Source organism: Anguilla rostrata, chromosome 5 (assembly GCF_018555375.3).
Source record: "Anguilla rostrata isolate EN2019 chromosome 5, ASM1855537v3, whole genome shotgun sequence".
In the NCBI taxonomy this organism is placed as follows: Eukaryota; Metazoa; Chordata; class Actinopteri; order Anguilliformes; family Anguillidae; genus Anguilla; species Anguilla rostrata.
This window is the reverse complement of record NC_057937.1, coordinates 60,911,179-60,932,716: the sequence shown is the minus strand read 5'-3', so window position 1 is coordinate 60,932,716 and position 21,538 is coordinate 60,911,179. Positions and strand designations below refer to the sequence as shown.

The 21,538-nt window shown below is 44.8% G+C and overlaps 1 long non-coding RNA gene across 1 annotated transcript in view; it reads left to right on the top strand.

The window, feature by feature from the left end:
* Positions 1-14,730, top strand: part of LOC135255834 (uncharacterized) — a 30,820-nt gene extending 16,090 nt beyond the window's left edge. The window contains exons 3-5 of the long non-coding RNA XR_010330289.1: positions 11,817-11,873; positions 12,418-12,651; positions 14,357-14,730. This is a non-coding gene — a long non-coding RNA (uncharacterized LOC135255834). The remainder of the gene's footprint in view (positions 1-11,816; positions 11,874-12,417; positions 12,652-14,356) is intronic.
* Positions 14,731-21,538: the final 6,808 nt, after the last annotated feature.

Genomic DNA, 21,538 nt, shown 5'->3' with positions numbered 1-21,538 from the left:
GATGATTGTGATTTTGCACTGTGATTATGGCATCCGTAACAAAACAGTAACTGCATGGCCACAGTTAGATTTTTAGCATTTCTGAGTAATCCATATTTATTCCTTGGCATTGATCTAAATTCAAACATGTTTTTCCTCCTCCGGAAAAAATATCACTGATCACTGTGTAATTAAAGGAAAAAATATCCCCAAAAAACAGAAGTGATAGTTAAAGTTTAATGTTGTTTAAATCCCAGGAATAGTTAAGGACAAATGTTGATTGAATCCATGCCTAAATTTAATCAGTTATTGGTGTTATGTTACCAATAGGCAACAACATGGGTCGGAACTTCACTGTTTCAACAGTGCAATTTTAAGGCGCACAGATTATAAGGAATCAAGATTTCCACCATTGCACTCACCTCAAACTTAATCTGTCCTGTTATTTTTATTATTTCATATTCCTCGTGCATTAGTTTGGGGGGCTGGGGGCATTTTGACATCTTGCCTATTTATATTACATACGGTGTTCTCGTGTTGGATACTCATGGTATCAATATTTCCACTTGGATTTTTGGAACAGCCTGTCTGCTTTGACAGATTGATAGCAGCGAATTCACAGTGTGGGGGCTAAAGCCCGATATCTGGGTGTCCGTGTTATTTTACCGCTGACTACATGCACAATGCATTATGGGAAATCCAACTGAAGCCCCCCACAGGGTTTTTTTAAAGTCATTAATAAGATGTCAGTGATTGAACCACGGGATTGATTAGCTATTAGCTTCGGCTTCATTCCCCAGATTTGGCTGAAACTGCGGTAAAATTGCACATCCTCACCGTCCACTGACAGGACAGCACAGTGATGGGGGGGGGGGGGGGTTCACTCAATGCGTTCTCTCCTGAATGAGTTCAAGAACAAAATAACAGAGAGCGAATCAGATTATTTGAGAGCATTGTTGGGTGAAATCCATCCTTGAGGTGCTCTGCGAAGAGAAATTGATTTTATCAGACAGGATAAAACCCGGGAAGATTGTTTTTGCTTGATTGCGGTCCTGATATGGGCAGTTTTTCAAAATACAAATTTTCATGTAGTTTAGTTTCCTGTGTAATATGGGATTCCTGCCTCTATTTTTTTAATGTTTTTTTTTTTTTTTGAATGGTTTCAACCTCTTGCTCCACTAGCAAAAACCCCACGCCTCCACAATTTTGATTATAGTGTGTATAGATACATTTCCTGGGATGCATTTTGCAACAAAATGTTTTTATTGCTGTGTGGTGACTTTGTGAGGAAAGAAGTGCAGACATTTCAGACGCTAAGACTCATGGGATAGATGTACCTGATAGCTGCTTGCCTCTGTCAGGAGGGGTTGACTAGGAGCAAACGGGGGACACAGAGCGGATGTGTTTTTAAATTCTCTCCCGTCCTTCCGCATCAGCGGTGGTGGCACGGGGCCGAGTGTGGCGGCCATGCTGGGTTTTTAAAACATGTGGAAGGGGAGGGGAGGGGTTTTTATCCTCTGTGTGAACTCCGCTTCCTCTGGGGCGTCTGGCTTTTCCGCGGGCCGCGGCAGATCGGTCGAGCCGCGGTGTGGGACGGGGGTGGGGCGGGGTTGGGGCGGGGCAGGGCGGGGTAGAGGCCACCCCCGAGTTCCGGGACCCGGTCCAAAGGCAACGTTTTGCCGCTCGCGTAGATTCCGCGGCCCGGGTTCAGAGGGAAGGGAGGAACAGCGCCGGGAGGGGGGGGGGCGGGGCGGGGGGGGACCGGCTCCAAAAAAACCTCGCTGGTACGTCTCCGCTCACCGCCGACACAGCCGCTGCATTCCTCCCGACGACAGAAAAAAAAAAAACCCCAAACGATGAGTTTCTGTCAGCGCGGTTCAGTTGTCATTTTTACCGTGTCACACGCGTGGCCTCTCCGCATCGTTTCAGAAAGAAAACCGGTTTGAAAAGGCGATCCTTTCGCTCCATTTAAAGCGTACGGTGGCGTGACTCGGGACGAAGCGCGGGAGGCGGTCTGGCGAACGTAGCCGACGTGTGTCAGGCTATGATGTCACATGCGACCGAAGCTGGGAAGAGGAAAGGCGTTTAAGAAAATGTTTCAGAATGAATTTAGCGTTTAGAATAATAAGCCGTCGGTTTCTTATTCTAAGAAGCAGCGTCTTGAAACAGAAATGACACAAAATATATTTGTTGTATAAAATGGGCATCGCTTGAGACAGATGTTTTTTAAATTTTTTCATACAGTCGTTTGGGCATTTCATTAAGCTGTTTTGTTTTTTAACGAAGACATTGGATAATGAAAGTGACATCCCCGTTTTACCCCGAGTTACCGAGACGCTATTGTCAGGGAAGCTAATTGTTTAATCATAGTTTTCCCCCTGCCTTTCAACACCATATCTGCTCATCTGCTTTCCATTTTAGATTTGAAGAGCAGTTTTTTCTTTTCTTTTTTTTCTTCTTCGTTTCTTCACTGGCTAACAAAAACACACAGCAGAGGGAGAGAGGGAATCCTCTGGTATGCCAATGACAGCTTTGGTTTACCAAAACGAGGAAGTAATTCCATATTCAGTATGGCTTGAACACCTACACTTCTGTGAAAATCATAGGCAATTCATGCCATGTTATTCAAATTGTGGTCACACAGTCCATAGAGCGCTATAACACCTTTATAAGCTCTACATAACACCTTCATAAACCCTAGGTGTGAATTCACAAATGCTTCTATCAATAACTGTGAATAGGCATATGATGGTAATGGTATATTAATGCATAAATGGTTATAGCATTGCCCGAGGATACCCGCATATGAAATGTCTTCCTGTGACTGATATCTGTGCGAGCCCGACTTGTCCAACTCAAGTGTGAAAGTAGTGGCCATTTGCATTTTATTCTTTGAAGAAAAGTACCTGCCTTTCTGCGCTCTGCCGAATCGCACGTGCACACACACACATGCACACTCGCTCACACACATGCACACACATGCACACACACACGTAAGAGGCCTATTCCAAATTCATGAGAAAAATTGGTGAAAAAGCATCTATTAAATAAGTGTTCATTCACCCTGCTTATGTCATGCTTATGTAGGTGCTATGCACTTCTTATGAAGGAGCTACATAGCTCTTATGAAGGGCCACTCATAGAAAGCTTCACTAAAGCATCACTCAAAACGCTAGCCTCTCACTCACTCATTTAGGCCCTCTCCTAAGTGCAATACCACCGCGGTGACACTAGGTGGTAAAAACGTCCTCGTCTCCCCCCCCCCCTCGCCCCCCCCAGAAAGATCCCCGCTCAGGCCGCCGTTCCGAGTGGCGGGAGTTGCCACGGCGCTGTTGTTTTCCGAGGTCCGCCGGCATTCACAGGAAGCGGGCGAGGCTGGAGTGGTTTTCCCTCCTTTTTCTAAGTAGGTCAAGAGATTCTGTCCCAGGCACCAGCATAATGCCGCGCTGTAGGACGCCGCTGTTCTCGGAGGCCTTTTAATTGGGCCCCCCTGGTTCTAAACCCGAGCCCGTCGCGGCCAAATCACACAACACTGGGCCCGTGATGGCATTAAACTCCGAATGAATCCGGCGCACGTTAAACGATGTGTTAAACCAGCGTGAGCCCCACCGTTTACTCGCCGAGGTAATTTCGCTTTCTGTGTTCGCGCGCGTAGCTAATCCTGAAGTTATGGAACAGGTCCTGTGGCACGCACACATCTACGATCTGATCTGATCTGATCTGACTGCGGCTCTGCTTTCCTCCAGTGACGGTGGTGGTTTTCTCACCCTGTTAAACGAACCATCAGTGCGTCGCTTTGGATAAAAACCATCTGCAACTTGTAAGCAGCTGATCCTTAAATTGTAGTAGCTGAATGGTTTTTATTCATAATACTGTAATGTCATGGAAAAATGTGTAAGCAAATGGTCTTGGTTTGCAGTATACATTCTGCCATGGTTTAAAGCAGGATGGCTTTATTCTGTTTCTGGATTTAATGCCAACTTCTGCTCTTAGTTATTTATTTAGTTCCAGTTATGTGTCATCTGATTTTTATGTTTTACATGAGACGCAAAGACTGCTGTTGTGTCCATATACAAAACATATACAGTGAGCAACTCCATAAATGAGCTGGCTTTGGTGTGTACAGGTAATTAGCTAATTGGGCCGGAGGGTAATTGGTTAAGGCAAAACCCTGGATATAGTTATGAAACTCCTAAGCTGGGGACTCTGGGGCCACTATTTTTTTTGATGAGCAACTGTCTTGCAGCAGGATCAATGTACAGGGAAAAACGGTTCCCTCCCCAACTCAAAACATCCCACATCCAATCAGGCAACAGCCGTAAAACCGGAGCTAAGCAGTGGGCGGTCCATACAAACAGCATCAGGCTTCTCGCTGTACATTCGCTGCTTGTGTCGCTGCGGGATTCCCGCTATGCTAGGGGAGCGATGCTTTCTCTGTGAACTCGGTCCGTAGAGCACACAGAATGCAAGGCTCAGGCTCCTGGACAGGGGCATTAAAGGAGAAGAGGTATTACCTCTTTTTTTTTTTTTTGTTCAAATTAATTGGTATCGATCCGGCTGTGTAATTACATTAACTGGTGGCGTAGGGTAAACATGGTGTGTGTTGAATCCTTAATCTGTGCTGACTGTTTCTGCCAGAAAGCACTGGAAAAGGGAATCTGCAGCACATTTTTTTAACCTGACAGCAGCACCATTTCTTGGGGGGGGGGGGTGCCTGGATCCGGGTGCCAGGGTGCATAGCGTCAGTGCTACTCTGGAGGGATCTAAGCATCTCCCAGCGCCCCCCCCCCCAAAAAAAAAGACAGAAAGAAAATGAGGCATCGTGTTAAAGCTGGGTGCTTTGTAACGTTAAGGCTGGGCGGTTTTTAGTGTTAAGGTGGGGTGGTCCATCATGTTAAGGCCTTGTTCAGGTACATAAATGGGTCTGGTTTTAAATCCAGATTGCACCTGTGTCTGGTTTCACCAGCAAACCCATAGGACAACTCCTAGTGTCACTCAAGGATGGGCTGGCCTTTAAGTCACCTGGCACAGCACCGTCTCACCCAGGACTGGCTCCCCCTGCTGGTGAGTTACATATAAACATTTCATCATCCCAAATTTAGGGGGAGAAAAAGGGGGGAAAAATCCCAGAATTCCCTAGCCTCCTGAGGGGGCGGCTCATGGAATAGCCATCCGGATCGGATCGGAGAAGGGGGCGAGACCCGGAATGTTATGAAGTCACTCGGAAGCAGCGGGGAGCGCCGGGGTCTGCCGAGCCTGATGGACTTCCTCTCCGGTCCAGCCCACGGAGAGAGGAGGCCCTGGGGGGCCTCTCACGGTTCCCTCACCCGAAACGCTGGGGGGCCTGACCTTGGAACCCCCCGCCCCCCAGCCCCCCCTCGTCTCTGAAGGATCTGTCTCTTCTTGGCCAAGGTCCTTCTGATGGAAGGATTTTCGTTCAGAGCGAGAGAGCGAGTGAGAGAGAGAGAGAGCGAGAGAAAGAGAGAGAGAGAGCGAGAGCGAGTGAGAGAGAGCGAGAGCGAGTGAGAGAAGGAGAGAGAGAGAGAGAGCGAGAGCGAGTGAGAGAAGGAGAGAGCGTTTTCTGGCCTACTCTTCCTCCAGCCTAAACCGCAGTCTGTCCCTCTGTCCTGTTCTCACAGCTGTTAAAACAGCCAGGGCATAAATTTTGGAGACGGCTGTGGAATCTGACTGTCTGACAGAAGATCACTTTTGCAGGGGGGGGGGTTGGGGTGGTGGTGGAGGTGAATTGAAAGGGGGATGGTGGGGGCGGGGAGGCGGGGGGGGGGGTTGAGTGAGTTTGCAACATGCTCGTGAACACCGAACGAACAGATAGACTTATGAAAATATTGCATTTATTAAAAACACGATCACAGCTGCTCATGAAAGCAGTAGCAGCGCACACGTTAAAAATGACGGAGGTCTGCAAAAAAACACTCAACATGTTTAATACCTTTCGCTGCTGCGATCGTCAGACCGAAACAAACATGGATTCTGTGATTGCTGCTGCAGTCGAGGATTTGCTAAAAGACTCTCTGGGTAGTCCTCCGCAGTTAACAGACTGCTTCTTTAAAAAAAAATTTTTTTTTTTTTTTTTTGGAAAATCTGCTATGCGAATGAGAAACAACGAACCGCGTGCCACTTCCTGGCGGGAAACGAATATTTAACGGATTCGTTTTGGCGTCGGGAAAAATTAGGCAACGAAGCCGTGTGCCTTTTGGTAGTTGGGAATGACCAGGAAAGCCAGGGTTTTAAGTCATATCAAAGCCTCCTGCTTGGAGCTCAATCTCCCAGTAATAGCGCCTATTCTCCCAAGCTCCAATCCCACCCAGGCCGTCAGAGCTGCCTGAGAAACGTTAGCCTGCAGATGAAATGTAGCGAGTCGAACTGGACGGACAGAATTCCTGCACAACCAAATACGTCATACAAAAACAGCAAAAAAAAAAATATATATATCTTAAGAGGTGCTGGAGAGGCCAAACTCTATATTTAGCCAGATTTGCACGCTACTTTTTCCATTTTACACGTCACCGAAATGGGCAAAAAATTGCTGGGGCGAAACAACGACGATATTAAGATGCTTATTTGAGGTTTTTTTTTCCTTCTCTCGAACTGGGCATGCATCTGTTGTAGACTAATGCAAACTAATGCAACTTAAGTCATATGGAAACTGCAGCCACTGGAAATGGAACACCATGGCCCAGAATGCATTAGCACTCTAGCCTCTGCGTACCCTCCATCCTGTGACTTCCTTCAGGTCAGGAGATTTCAGTCTCCGTGGGCTTGTCCAGGCTGTTTAAAAAGTCACAGGAACACAGGAATGCAAAGTGACAAAGAAAGGCCATTCAGCCATTTAGGTTTGCCTAAATGTACCTACAGCAATGTTTTTTAATCTATGGGTCAGGGACCAAAATATGTCATTACATTACTGGCATTTAGCAGACGCTCTTATCCAGAGTGACTTACACAGCTTTTTATGTAACATTTACATTACATCCAAGTACACAGCTGGATATATACTGAAGCAATGAATTAAAAATATTAGTGTAGTATTAGATGCCCGATGAAGGTCTTTGTGACCGTTAAGCTTTTAATTTTGGCGTACGGATGCCGGTAATTCCCACAGGTATTGCAGGAGTATAGCCAGAAAGTGTCCACACCCATCACTGCTGTGGCTCCCCTCTGTTTTCTGTCAGTGTGGTGGACGTTGTCATAATCATATCCATATTTTATTATCCCCGGTTGCTTTATCTTGGTGGCTGTGTTGTTACAGTTTCATGGCCCTTTTGTCACCATTTTATTATCCTTGATTCGTCACTCGGGTTTTTTGTCAGTGTTTATTTACGTCCCTTGTCACGAGCAAAGCGAACATCGCTCTCCTTCATCTTGTTTGTACAGTAAGTATAAGTCTAACATTTATAACAGTCTGTGATCCCAAGCAATCTGACATTTGTGCTGACTCCTGGATTCTTTCTCTTCTATTTTTCCATTGTCATGTTTCAGGGTTGCTCGGTTGATGTGGACAAATAAGAAAATGGCAGCAGCATTTTATGTGTTGAATGTGCTGTTTTTTTTTTTCTTTCGAACAGCCGTAACTGTTGTTGTATATCTGGATGACAGTTATATCAGTTAAGGAGACGGTACGGGGGGACAGGAACAAGCGTTATAGTGCCTCGGTGATCGTTGGAAATGGTGTTACCCGTGTAGAAATGAAAGAAGGTAGTTAAGGAATAGTTTGTCACATTCTGGGGTTATTCAGTCAACTTCTGTGACCATCGTCTCAATAAAAATACAGCCACGTGTCCGAAAGGGCGACACTTTTGTTGTAAAACCATCTTTTTAAAAATCACCCAGGAGGGGGTTTTAGTCCTCCAAAGATCACTTTTCAAAATAATGGCGCCTTTTCTCTCTGGCTTTTAGTTTTCCCCCCCGCACGATGCCACCTCAGTGCCCTCCCCCACCCAAAGCTGCTTCTAACTGTTAAAAAGAGAAAAGAGGATGAGTAATTGTTTCAATTTCACCATCTTTCCAGTAATCAATTTTTCTTTTTTCTTTTTTCCAGAAGAATGACGGGAATGGCGGGACGGGGAGAGAGGGAGAAGAGGGAGAGAGAGAGAGAGAGGAGGGAGGGAGGGAGGGAGGGAGACGCAGCCCATACGAGCACGAGCATCGGTTTTGGCGCCGGGCCAGGTGCGGATATAATCCCATCGATGCGGCGCACAGCGGCGATCCTGACAGCTGACGGACAGTGATTTATGTGGAGAGTCAGTCTGACTGTGACGAGCGGCGAAGGGGGAGGGAGGGAGGGGGGGGGTGTCCGTCCTGCAATTAATTTGTCAGGTTCTCTTGCCCGGCACGGAAAAAATATAGCAAAGTACTGGAAAATAAATATCTCACTCCGATGTGACAAAGCGGTTTTTTTTTTTTTTTTTTCAACCGAAAAATACATAAAACGCAAGGCAGGAAATAAACCAATCCAGTCCTCTGTGACCTTGCGCTGGGACGCAACGTCGTAGCTCAGTCCTGCTTTTTGTAAAACCTCAAAAGTTGCCTTTGACCTTTGAACTCTCTACATGCGTTCACAGGGTCGAGAGTGAAAAAGGCTACAAAGAACGTGCCAGCGCACTGCGCTTTTTCCGATTGTTTCCATGAGTGACTTTTGCATGATAAGAGGAAATTACATTGCTTTTATACGGCAATTACATCATGCTCACGGGCTTCAAAGAAGTGACAAAATAATAGTCGTATAATTTGTCCTAAATATTTGCAAATGTGCGTTATATAATTTCGGGAATGCACATTGGCAGTTTTAGCTCAGCCCTATTTTTTGGGCCTGTAATTTTAAGAATGTGTGAAATCCCAGGTGAGACCAACCAGCTGCTGTTACACCCAGGGGTGCGGCTGGGGATTTTGGGCCCCACGAAAAGATCTCACATTGGGCCTCCCCACTGCAGGCCACCCAAATCCCCCCCGTCCCCATCCCATAAGGCACCAGTGGTTTTACCCTTGAGTAGGCTCCTGCACACCATTGGTCTACAACCCTGTTCTGGAAGAGCATCGGGGGTCGGGTGCTATCTTTCGTTTTCCCCCTTAATATCATCAGCAAATACAGACCCAGTAACCCTGGTGGGTTGAGTTAGATGTGCGATCGCCTGCTTTCATTAATCATAAGTTTAAAGGGTGGATGGACAACAGAATCATGCAGACCCTATTGTATGGTTCTCCAGGACCAGGGATACAGACTCCTGCTACACACAGTTGCTTCAGTAAAAAAATCAAGCTATACGAAAAGATAGATATGAATAAAGACGCTATCCGCCAAGCAGGCGGATACAGCAGTGCGCTGAAGCGTGGACATTATGCCCGGCGGAATAGTTAGTGTTGTGTGTGACACTAATTAAGAGAGAGACGTCACATCGCTCATCAGCGGAGAGCGGCGATGTGACAGGGGCTCGGCGCGAAGGCGAAATCCCGCACGCGATGTTTCGCCGAGCGATGGCGGCTGGTCCCGGGGCCGGTTTGGGCTGTCGTTTCCACTGAGCGGCTCATTCAGGAAGAGCATATGTCACTGTGTGGGAGGGAGCGCCAAACGGGGGCCTGGTGGACCGTTCATTGACTGGGGGGGGCTGGGGTGGGGGGGTGGGGGGCTGCGCTTCGGCCCGAGTCCTGCCAAGTGCCGTCTGTGGTGGTTGGCTGGATGCCATCATGGAGAGGGAGCGTCGTCATCTGCCAGAACTGTGAGTTTCCCCTCGCAGTCATTCAAAAAAGCAAATGTCTATGCGTCCCGCTCCTGGTGAACGACCGCAACGTTCATGGGAATCTCGTTGTCTCTACTAAAATCTGCGTGTGTACGCTTTAAATGCCGTGTTCAGGTAAACTAACCATATTTCTCCCAACTGCTCAGGAAACTGTGAGGTTTCCTGCAGTGTCAGCACAATTTTTTTACATTTATTTCAGGAATATCCTTTCCATGGCAGTTAAAATACGGGAAGAGCTGGAGGCAAAACAGTCGATGGCATTGATTGGCTGCCACCGGGGGCTCGCCGCCACTGATTGGCTCACGCTGGGCGCGCACCGGTCCTCATCTTGCCGGCAGTCTTACTTGACACCCGGAACCGAAATATTCCGCGCGGACAATCGAACGCATTGTCCGCGCGACACAACCACTTAAATTTAAATTTAATCCCAGTTATAATGAAATTCCAAAAAAAAAAAACCCGCTCTGTGTGCGTATGAGTATGAATCAAAGAGGAGAGAGTCATTACCGCGCGCCCGCGAGAGAAACGCGATCCACCTTTAAAATGGGAAATCAATACGGCTCCGGCACAATGCGCCGGTATTTTCTGAGCAAACAGCTGATCCGTTTGATGTTCTGAAACGGCGAGAGACCGGTTCCGTTCCCCCCCGTGCGCGCGATCGCGGAGGAGGAGGGTTTGAAAGGTAAAAGTGATCTTTGATGTTCGCCTCCAGCTGCAAAAGCCCCACCCTCCCCCGGTTTAATCAATATTATCCAGGGCGATGTGCCCGCCTGCTTTTCCCCGCTGTGTTGTTTTCCCATCAGGATATGTTCAGAGGAAAATAAATGCGTAGAATTGAATTGAATTCATGGGAGAAAGTCGGACGAACAGATTTGGACGTTTCTGTTTTGTCATCGATCACTTTTTTAAGGAATTTTATTGTTATGTGATGTCAACACATTTATTAAGTTATTTGGCAAATCTATAGAAAACTATAAGTTTCCACTCATGAAGACAGTTTATTTGCTAGTGTGCCGTTCCTTAATTACGATGATTTCCCCCCCTTAGATGTGCAGCATTTAAGAAATAGCAGGAATAGTGAGCTGTTGTCACTGCAGAGGCAGGGAAAAACAGATCGAAGGTCATTTATACTTCTGAAATGTCCTTTCAATCAAAAACAAAACAAAAAATGTTGCTGGTCTCGTAGTTCTGACCCTGAATAGCTCTTTTTTGCCTCATAATTACTTGGATGCAAACATGAAACTGGATATTGCGTATGCAGTGTTTATGTTAACAAATGACATTTTAGGTTAGAAAAACAAACGCCTAAATTTCCCATCTACCCTGTGAAACTTAATGCCATTTTCCTAAACACAAATATCATCCAGCAAACACTGGAACTTCAAGATCCATTAAATTTGGAAGTGGTATTAATCGAAGTATATGTACCAGGATGTTACTATTTACAAATGCTAGAATGACCAAAACACTATTGCAACATATTGCGGTTTGCTCTGTCAGAAAGGTTCTTGATATCTTTGTGAGAACTTTAATCTGAAAATGTCTGTAGCACATCGTGAATACTGATCTACAAGGAATGTGTGCAGTGCATTGTGGGTACTGAGCTATGAGGGATGTGTGCAGTGTATTGTGGGTACTGAGCTATGAGGGATGTGTGCAGTGTATTGTGGGCTGCTGTAGATTACAGATGATAAACATTGGTAGCTAGTTGTACATTGTTGTTATGTACAAGCTGTGATCCAAGCTGCTGGAATCAGTTGGATGAGTGAGTCCATATTGCATTAGCAACCTGGACTCTCAACTGCTCTGTACTTGCTCAAGCTTGACCTAATGTGTACTAAAGTATGAAAATAAGTAATAATCTGGTGCAAATATATGGTAGTATCTCCAGATGTTCCTGGAAAACCAGATAGTCCACCTGTTTTGTAACCTTAAGTAAGTTTTCACAAATCTGTTAGAGAGAAAACTGTTCACAGTTGGCAAGTTTTGAATCCCTTGGAAATGAAATCTTTAGAGAAGGACTGTTGATGTGAAGTTCAGCGCTGCGATTCCTCATCCATCTCTAATTCTCCCTCACTGCAGGTCTCATGATTAATCACTGCCTGGATAATGCAGCCTGCTTTTCTACTGGGCTTTCCGGTATCTTTATTCAGAGCTCCTCAACACACACACACACACACGCACACACACACGCACACACACGCACACACACTCACACACACACTCACACACACGCACACACACTCACACACACACTCACATGTCCATGCACACGCATACACACATGCACACACACTTTCATGCATTCACACACACACTTTCAGGCACATGCATAGACACGCACACAAACTCATGACGCACATGCACACACACAGACACAGACACAGGCATGCACTGTACACACATTCAAATAAGCAATCTGTCCCACGCACACATGCGCTCACACACAAACACAGTAGGTAAAGAGATTCAGCATATAAAAAGTTGAGATTCTTTGTTTACTTCAGCTCATGCAGATTTTAAGCAAATAAGTACCATGTGTGCAACTGAATATATATGCTGCTCAACAAAATGTATATTCAACAGAGGAAAAAGCACTGTTTTGCCAATGTGGTAATTTATTTCTTAAACACACAACATTAATGTTGTAGGATACACATGTGTAGTAGTCATTGTGTTACAGGGCAACTAGTGGAAGGCTTCTGAAGGATCGAGTTTCAGCTCTGAAGAGACTCACGGGACATGGATATTAATGAAGATGGATTTTACCTGAGAAACAATTTCCCGAACCGCTGCATTCATTACACTGTGTTACCTGCAGAGCAGGCGAGCGCAGGTGTGTCCCATGACCGAGCGATCGTTAACCGAAACGGTCCGGACGTGATGCGGCGATGCTGCCGTGAAGACCGCGGATCAGGTGGGCGGCGATAAATGCGGTTCTTCATCCCCTACATCTGAGCATCAAAGATTAATAAGAGTTACCTGCTAACAAGGTTTTATTTTGTTCCTTGTATAAATGTTTTTTTGTTACAAATTACCAAAACATTTGTGTTGAGTGAACAGAAATGAATGGGGAAAAAAGGGAACCTCTGCTTAATGATTATTTTTTAAAATCAAAGAACGTGAATACCTCATTTTGCTCTTGTTTCAAAAGCTCACTTTTTTAAGGTCACCTTTAAGACGGCACGAGAGCTTTGTTTACCAGCATGATTGAGCTACGTGCTAGGAGATGGTATTGATATCGACTGCCTCTCTCCTGGTATTGATATCGACTGTCCTCAGTATCCAGGGGAATGGTTTAGACAGTGACTCGATTGTGAATATATGTGAATGCAACCGTTACATTAACTTCCATTAAAACCATGCACCCTGGTACTAGTAACACCGAACTGTTAAAAAAGGCTTTCGCTTTTTAAAAGGTGAGCAACAGCAATGAAAAGTAGGCAATTGTGCGATATTCTCAATTTGTCATTCTCTGCATTCATTCCTGCTATTCAGATGTTCTCCATTAAACATTAGTGCTAGCTTAGCACGTTGCCTCTGAATTGAATATCAGCCCAACGCTGCGCGTCCATCGATGCATCGGCTGTAAATCCATTAATAGTCGTAGTTAAGAGGAAAGCACGGCGCAGTGGAACGGACCGTGGTGAATAAATCCAGGCCCACGCAACATTCGCGTCGCGTCAGAAATTAGGTACACGTACAGCTGATGCGAATCCCCGTGTAACTGGCTTATTTCACTCAACGTTTAGCCTGCCGCCACGCGAGGAACGCGTTTAACCACAGAACAGGGTTTTCATTTTTTCGAGTGTCAAAGCCATTTGGGAAAACGGCACCCCTCTCGCCCCAAAGACGTCCCAATCAACTAGGCCCGCGTGATCACTTCTGTACCGTGTCGTTTAAAAAAAAAAAAAAAAAAACAAAATCCTCCTTTGTTTACCGCTCTTTTTGAATGGCACAATGAATTTAATGGCTTCTGACATTTTTCAGTTTTAAATGTTTTGTACAGAGAGGCGACCTGTAGATTCTCAACCCCCATACCCCCTCCCTCCCCCCCCCCCCCCTCCCTGCCCCCCAGGGGGGAAAAAAAGCCCTTCAGACTGAAGACCTACATTCAATTCTGACACCTCATCAAGATTTCAGGCACAGCTGATATCCATATTCCATGGGAAAAAAAACCCAGAATGACACCGTGCCACACACTTACTGGTGGATTTAAGGCCAATGTAAACGCTCACACACAGACATTCCTTCACGGAGTCACACCGCGTGACAGATCAAACGAACGTTAGCGAAAGCTAATCTACATCGACATGCTCGTTTCCTCCCAGCTTCCCACACGGTCTCAGTTCAGGTAAATAGTTTTGATCTTTTTTAATATTAAAATAAACAATCACATCATTGGCCTGCTTTGATATGTGATACAATAATTATTTTTTAAAAGGCTCAGGTGAAAATGGAGTATTGCCCCCATTTGGCATTTCTACCTGGCATCAAGCTCAAATGTGACATTAGGTCAGTTGGTTCAAACAGAAAAGGGTTTCCAAATATACTTGTTATTTCCTGTGAAATTTACATACTTTGATGTATACTTATACTCTACTCTTATACTTATACTGCAGAAACACACGGCTGTCCTGCCTTTAAACTGATGATGCTGATTTTTCCGCACCAGATCACAAAAGTAAGTAAAATTAGGGCGAGCTTACAGTAAACTGAAGTTGTTGGAACTTTGTTTTGGTGTTGGACGTCCTGTGCTTGTTGCTTGTTTATCTTGCAAGCTTGGTACTACAGAGGATGTACAGAGGCATTTCCATATCAGGTGTGATATACAATAAAGTGTGTGCATCACACACACACACACACACACACACCTACACGTACACACAAACACACACGTCCATGCAAACATACACACACACAAGCACACATGCGCGCAAACACATATATACGTACGTGCAATCACACACTCGTGCACAGATAGAACACTCTCATACATACACACACACACACACAAAATAAAGTTTTTTTTTTAATTCCTTCTTTGCAGTAACACTCCTTGCATAGCTACATGCCTCGTGTGCATTCATAACGTACGACACCATGTAGTGCATATGTACTAGGCTGCAGTGTGCTGTAATCGTTAGGGAACAGAGCTTGTAACTCAAAGATCGTAGGTTTGAGTCCCATGTGGGGGCAACTCTGTTCTTCCCTTGAGCGAGATACTTAACCTGAATTGCTTCAGTGAAATTTCCAGCTGTATAAATGGATTGTGTGTAATCTGTGGGGCTCTGGATAAGTGATAAAAGCCCAAGTGTGATGGTTTTTTCCCCCACAGGGGCAGTCCGATGTTTACCTTTTTTTGTGTGTGTGGGTAGGGGGGGCGGGGGGGGGGGGGGATATGAAATCTTTCACATTTTTCATATATTCCTGTTTTCTTATTTTTCCTGTAGAGCGTCTTTCTGACAGGGTCTCTGTGGAAAAAGCACCGTGGCAATAAAACTGAGTCGCAGTGTAATGAAATTGGAAAGTTTTTGCCATTTTACTGAGGTAGTGTTCCTCAGCCAGGGGGGAATGCATTTTATGGGCCTTCGGATTAAATGGATGGGGTCCCCCCCGCCCAAATGTGCAAAAAAACTGAAAACTGAAGGAAAACAAAACTTTCTGGGGAAGGGGGGAAAAAACAAATTATTTGGAGTAACTTGGGTTCAAGTTTATATTGCATTCGAACTGAATTAGAATCTCAGGAAGGGTGTGTAAAATCAATGATACCGCACAATCCATTCCAGTGATTGTGATCCACGTCTAGTTTTCTTGAAATTAGGAGGATTTTTCTTTTCCTGTAAAAAAAAAAAAAAAAAAAAAAAGTCTGTCTTTGGGGAGCAGGGAACAATGTCGGATTTCAGATGAATTATTAAAAGAGATGAAATCCAAATGAACAGAATTTATGCTGTGCATGAGGGAAGTACATGTCTGACACGGGTAATTCACTCATCTTAATTCAGTATTCAGCCCTTCCTCCAGACACTTATGAGTTGTAAATGAAACCGGTCTTCCTTTCGCTCAGCGTGATTGACATCCTGCGCGAGGAGGGGAGGGCTAATCTTCCTTCACCTGGCTCTTCCGTGTTACGAATGATGCCGTCAATCTGCTAGATTTATTATAACGGGTTTTTTTTTTTTGTATGGACGCGCGGGCACGCGAGCATCTCGAGAGACGCCGGTTATAAGTGCGAGGTTTGGAATTACTTTACTCCTTCGATTCATAAGTGTAAATGTACACGAAATGCGGTACTCGGGCACACTCGCCAACCGTGCCGTCTTATTGAGAGAAAAAAAGGTACATTTCGGAGAAACTACAGAGGGTCAGTTGGCCGTGAGAATTATTGCACGCTCTTCTGACAGAAAGAACAGATGCAAAAGTGTGGAGGTATTTGAGAGAACCCAAAATGCTCTCGTGCAGTCTTGGTTCTCGTGTCTGTTTTACATCCTTGTTTCCGTCTCATTTGACCGTTGGTTTTTCACACTGCGGTTAATAAAGCTCAATAATTTCCATAGCACCTTGTAAAATTTAATTTTAATGTAAAATAAATCTAAAAGTTTAAAAGAGAGTTGAATTTCACAGTTCGCAGTTTTGACCAAATTCTGTTCTGCCTTTCTTTTTTTTTAATCTTTGGACTTATTTCTCTGCTGCCCTGGTGTCATTGCCACAAACACTTCAAATAGGTTATTTTTGCTGCCAGCTACCAATGAATGAAAGCTGGGCAAGCCTGCCTTGGATCTTCAGCAGGAAAATTCCTGCATATTGTTCATTTCCTTTGCAAGTGGTAAATGGAGGTTAATAATTCAGACGTCCCGTTGCGACTTGCCCTTCGTTATTTTCAGTGCAGAGCTGTGTAAGCTGCACACACAGCGGCGTGCTGCACCAGCAATGTACACCTGCATGTTACCTATCTACCTGTACCTGTACTGTACCTGTACCGCTTTAATGCTCTCTTCTAATGTTTGCACGTCCGTGGCAGCCAGGACTTCTCTGAAAAAGAGACCTTGGTCTCAGTGGGACCTCCCTGTGTAAACAAAGGTTAAAAGGTGCAGGCTTAAGACATTCGGTTTTCGATCAGGTGTTAAAGATGCGTTGGGTGGGTGACTCGGGTCCATTGAGCTACAGCACCAGGTGAGCTTGACTGTGCTGTAGCCCTGTCGCTGCGTGTGGAGGCTCGGGTTTGCTGTTCTGTGCCGTGTTGGGGCACTGTCAGTCCAGGATCGCTCGCTTTGCGGTGGACACCCCTCTTTCTACAAATCCTGGAAGAAGTGCTGGCACAGGCATGGCACCCTGGAGCTTTTCTGTATTACACTCAGGCCCCTGCATGCAAAATGCTTAACATCGTAATTATGTCATTTTTAAACCATCTCCATTTCCTGTCTCTTCCCTGGGGGCTCTGCCCCCCCCCCCCCCGCCCCCCTTACACACACACACCCCCTCCCCTCCCCACCCCCACCCCCACCCTGAGTTCACAGACCGCTCCAGCCCTGGGGTCCTTCTCCTGGTTCAAGTCCAAGCCATTAACACAACCTTTAGGCCTAGACATATTCTTATTCTTCAATGCTCATGTTCATATTCTTCAGTGCTTCTCTCTATTGACCTGCGTACTAACGTACACTTATTTTCCTGTGCCATCGGTTTTACCAGCGAGGTCAATATCTCAGGCTGCGGTACACCCCATCTCTCTGATTATTTGCTCTAATAAATTCTTTATCACCCCCATATTACCATTTCGCTGGTCTTTAACTATTGATGCCATGCCAGCCAGTGCCTCTATTCCTAGGTTCCTCCTGAGATTTATTCCATCTGGGCAGATTTTTATTTCTGCAACTCTGTGAGTGTTTTCTCTTCCTCTTGGGAAGTTTTTTTTTAAATATTTTTTTTTTAAAACCACACTTTCACAATTTTTCTATATATATTTTTTTTTATTTCGGTATAAAGCGCTAAACAAATAAAACATCAGCAGAACTGAGCAGATCGCTTTTTTTTCTTGGAGGGCAGTGAGGAGCGCTCAGCCTTGCTGTGAGCAACGGCCTTCCCTGTGGCTGCACTCGCAGAAAAAATCAGATGGCTTTTTTTTTCTTTTCTTTTTTCTTTCTTTTTTTTCTGCATTTGTGCTCTTTCTGCGTGTGAAGTCACGGTGCATACAGGAATCCTTTTTCTTTTCACCTTTCACCTCCTTTGCAGTGATGTTCTGGGGGGAGAATAAAAGTGTCTACACAATCCCCCACACTTCTGACCAATCAGACGTAGCGAGTGAATGGGTTGGCCGGGGACACCTGGGTTAATACCCCTACTCTTTCGCTTTGTGCCGTGTAATCTTTTGTGACCGCAGTGAGTCGGGACCTCAGTTTAAATCCGGGCTGTTCAACCATGTTCCTGGAGACCTACCATCCTGTAGGTTTTCACTCCAGCCCTAACAAAGCACAACCTCATTCAAGGGATGGAGTATCGTTGAGGTGTAGAGTCAGTAGAATCAGGTGTGCCAAACTGGGCTTGGAGTGCAAACCTATGGGACGGTAGATCTCCAGAAGCAATGTTGAGTTTAATGTCTTATCCAAAGGACTGCACCTCCTACGGCACAGTGTTCCCATCACTCTGCTGGGGGAATGGAATTATGTTTGTTTTGGTCAAAAGTGCACCACTGAAACCTAGTCTTCTCAACAGGTCTCCCATCTAACTACTACCTGACTAACGTCTGCGTAGCTTCAGAACTTCAACATGAGAAGGGTACAGGGTGCGGTGTCTTCTGGTCCATGTTCCCTGTTCCTGGAGCTCTACCATCCCATAGGTTTTAAATCCAAGCCTAATTTGGCACACCTGATTCTGCTAATTAGCAGCTTGAAGAGCTCTAGCTGTTGTATGAGGCGTGCTTTGTTTGGGTTGTTGTGAACACCTACAGGAACATAGATCTGGAGGAACAGGGATGGACAGTTTTCCTCTATTCAAGATTCCTTTCCTCAGTATTACAGCTATATAGTGTAGATATTATTAAGGTGGTTTTTCTTCTTACTGAAATGGATTGGAAACATTACGCTTGTAATTCAGCTGTTGTGGGATCTACTTCCTGCTTGGTCTCATTGTAGCTAACATGGCTAAACGTAGCCATAGCTCATGTTATTGTCTTGATTGGCATTCAAGCACCCAGCTGGACAGAAAGCAGCCAGCAAGGTAAGTTATTTTGACAAATCACACTTTTATGTTCCTCAACATGAGTTTCAATGTACATTTTACTAATTACTGAAACAACTGCAACTTACCTACTGCTTTGGGGGTTATCCACAAACTCTTTTGTATATTAAACTGCAAATGAAAAACAATGCTGTCATCTAAAGCTTTTTCTCTCTTTTATGAGAAAGATAATCATTTGTGTCCTAAGAAATGAACTTGCAGTGAAGTGTAGAAGACATCAAGCCCATAGCCAGCAAATGGGGGTGTGGGGGTGTGGGGGGGATTTATGTGTCACAGCCGTTATATCACCATCAAAATTGCAGTGGAAAACCATAACATTTTCCAGCTGGCATAATAAAAGAATAATAATAATGACCATAAATGTAAAGGGAAATAAATATTATGTTTATCAGCATTTTTGTTATATTTGAACCGTCATAAACCATAAATTTTCCGTTTCACGGTCACAAACAAGTGCAGTTAATAATACCCGAAGAATGTTCCCACACATTACAAGTGACGTTCCCGTCAAAATGGCAACGACCCCCCAGATTCCAATAAGGAAGTCTTGACCAATCACAAAAGTGCTGCCCGCTCAAATAGGGCAGACATCAAAAAGCAAATGCTTGCTATGCAGTGAGTTATTAACCCACTGAGAGTAAAGGTGTGTCCTTTTGCTCATGCACTAAATTTGCTTGCAGATGTTTGATTGGTCGCTGTGTGTTCCGTGAGATGTCAGGTCCAATCACGCGTGCAATTACCCTTAATGTTCTTTTGAGCTATGCTTTCCAGTCCTGAAACTCTAAATGAATGTTGCCGATACACCCATCCTGGTTACATCCTGTAACGTATTTTCCATTACAAGGCTAGCAGGACCATTACTGTATGCAGATGTATGCAGAATGTGTTATTTTATCGTGTAGCTTATTTTGTGCAATTAATTTTGCTTCCTAGCTCCTACTGAAAAATCAGTCATCGCAAAGTAATGAGAAATGCTTGTACTGCAAAAATAACAGGTAATAAAATGGGAGGGCCATATATGTTGCTGCTGTAGTTATCTGGAACGTTTTATAAAATTGAGTAACAGCAAGAGAGCCTGTGATATTACTTGGATATATATATATTTTTTTTTAACTTATTTATACATCAGATTCTGTAAATTAAAAACCATGCTTTCTCATAGAGGGTCAGAGATGTCTAGGAGAAATCCAATAATGTTCAATACAACAAAGGCCTGACAAGCCATCTTCTCTATGAAATGCATGTGCGTGCATGTAATCTGTTCACCGCGCTTGTTGAAAATTAATTTCCTCACTTCTGCTTTTCCTCTCAGCTTTGAGATTCGCGTGGATACTTGAACAGCCTTGCACAGAGTGGGATAATTATCTGTTTTAGACATTTTGCCTTTGATTGGATGATGCAGGAAGGAACGGCCCCATGGGAAATGTAGTGCGGAGCAGTCAGGCGTGTAGCGCATTTCCATGTGTCCAGTAGTCGTGTCTTCTCTGAACTGACACTGGCCACCAAGTCCTGCAAGCCTGATTACTGTAGGCTGCATTTCCTCTCCTCAATTACTATACAGAGCTGTTTCAAACGATGGCCAAAATATATTTTTGAATTTATAATCGCATGTCTCTAAATTACTATATTTGCATTTCAATCTGCCTGCAATTTTAGTTTTCACCATCTCTGACATTGGTGTGGAATGTTGAGTTGTGGTTTGTATGGCGGGATCCAGGAGGCGGTTGAAACGGCAGTTATAAACGGTTATAAACGAAAGCTCGCTGTAGCAGCGCTTCACTACCCCGCGGGGTTCATGCAGTCGCGGCTCTCTCTGATTTTTAGCGGCTCGCAGGTGTGAAGAGACGCAGCGTTTAGAAGCCTTTCAGAGGGCAGAAGATAAAGAACAAAGTGAAGATAAAGAACGGAAGTGAGGAAATTAATTTTCAACAAGCGCGGTGAACGGATTACATGCACGCACATGCATTTCATAGAGAAGATGGCTTTGCAGGCCTTTGCTGTATTGAACATTATTGGATTTCTCCTAGACATCTCTGACCCTCTGTGAGAAAGCATGGTTCTTTATCTTCTGCCCTGGGACAGCAGAGGGGGAATTTCAGCTTTCCAAACTGGGAGCAATAGTGCGGAAGAAAATCTTTCAATTTTTAATTTTTTTTTTTTAAAAGAAGAAATCAAGAAATATTTTCTCACAGCTGTCGTGAACTGCTGAACGGTTGCGATTAATATTTCATCGTGTTCTGTGTGCGACACAAACGGCACCTTTTTTGCTGTGATGTTCGAATGCTGAATTTCAGCTTTTCCCAGAGGGAGGCAGACACTAGAGGATCGTTAGCAGATGTGACATTTTCCCGCCAAAAAAAAAAAGCCTCTCACCCAAATGCGGAGCTCAGGGTGTGTCAGGGACAGATGGAGAGCCAGGTACAGTTGAGAAGCAATGCTGTTTTAACTGAAACACCAACATGGCCACACTGTCCATGTGAGGAGATTTGGAATAATTTTCTGGGCAAAGATTGCATAGGCAGGCTGGGTCAATCATAAGATTCCAAAGCTTTCTCTCGCTTAAACTGGAA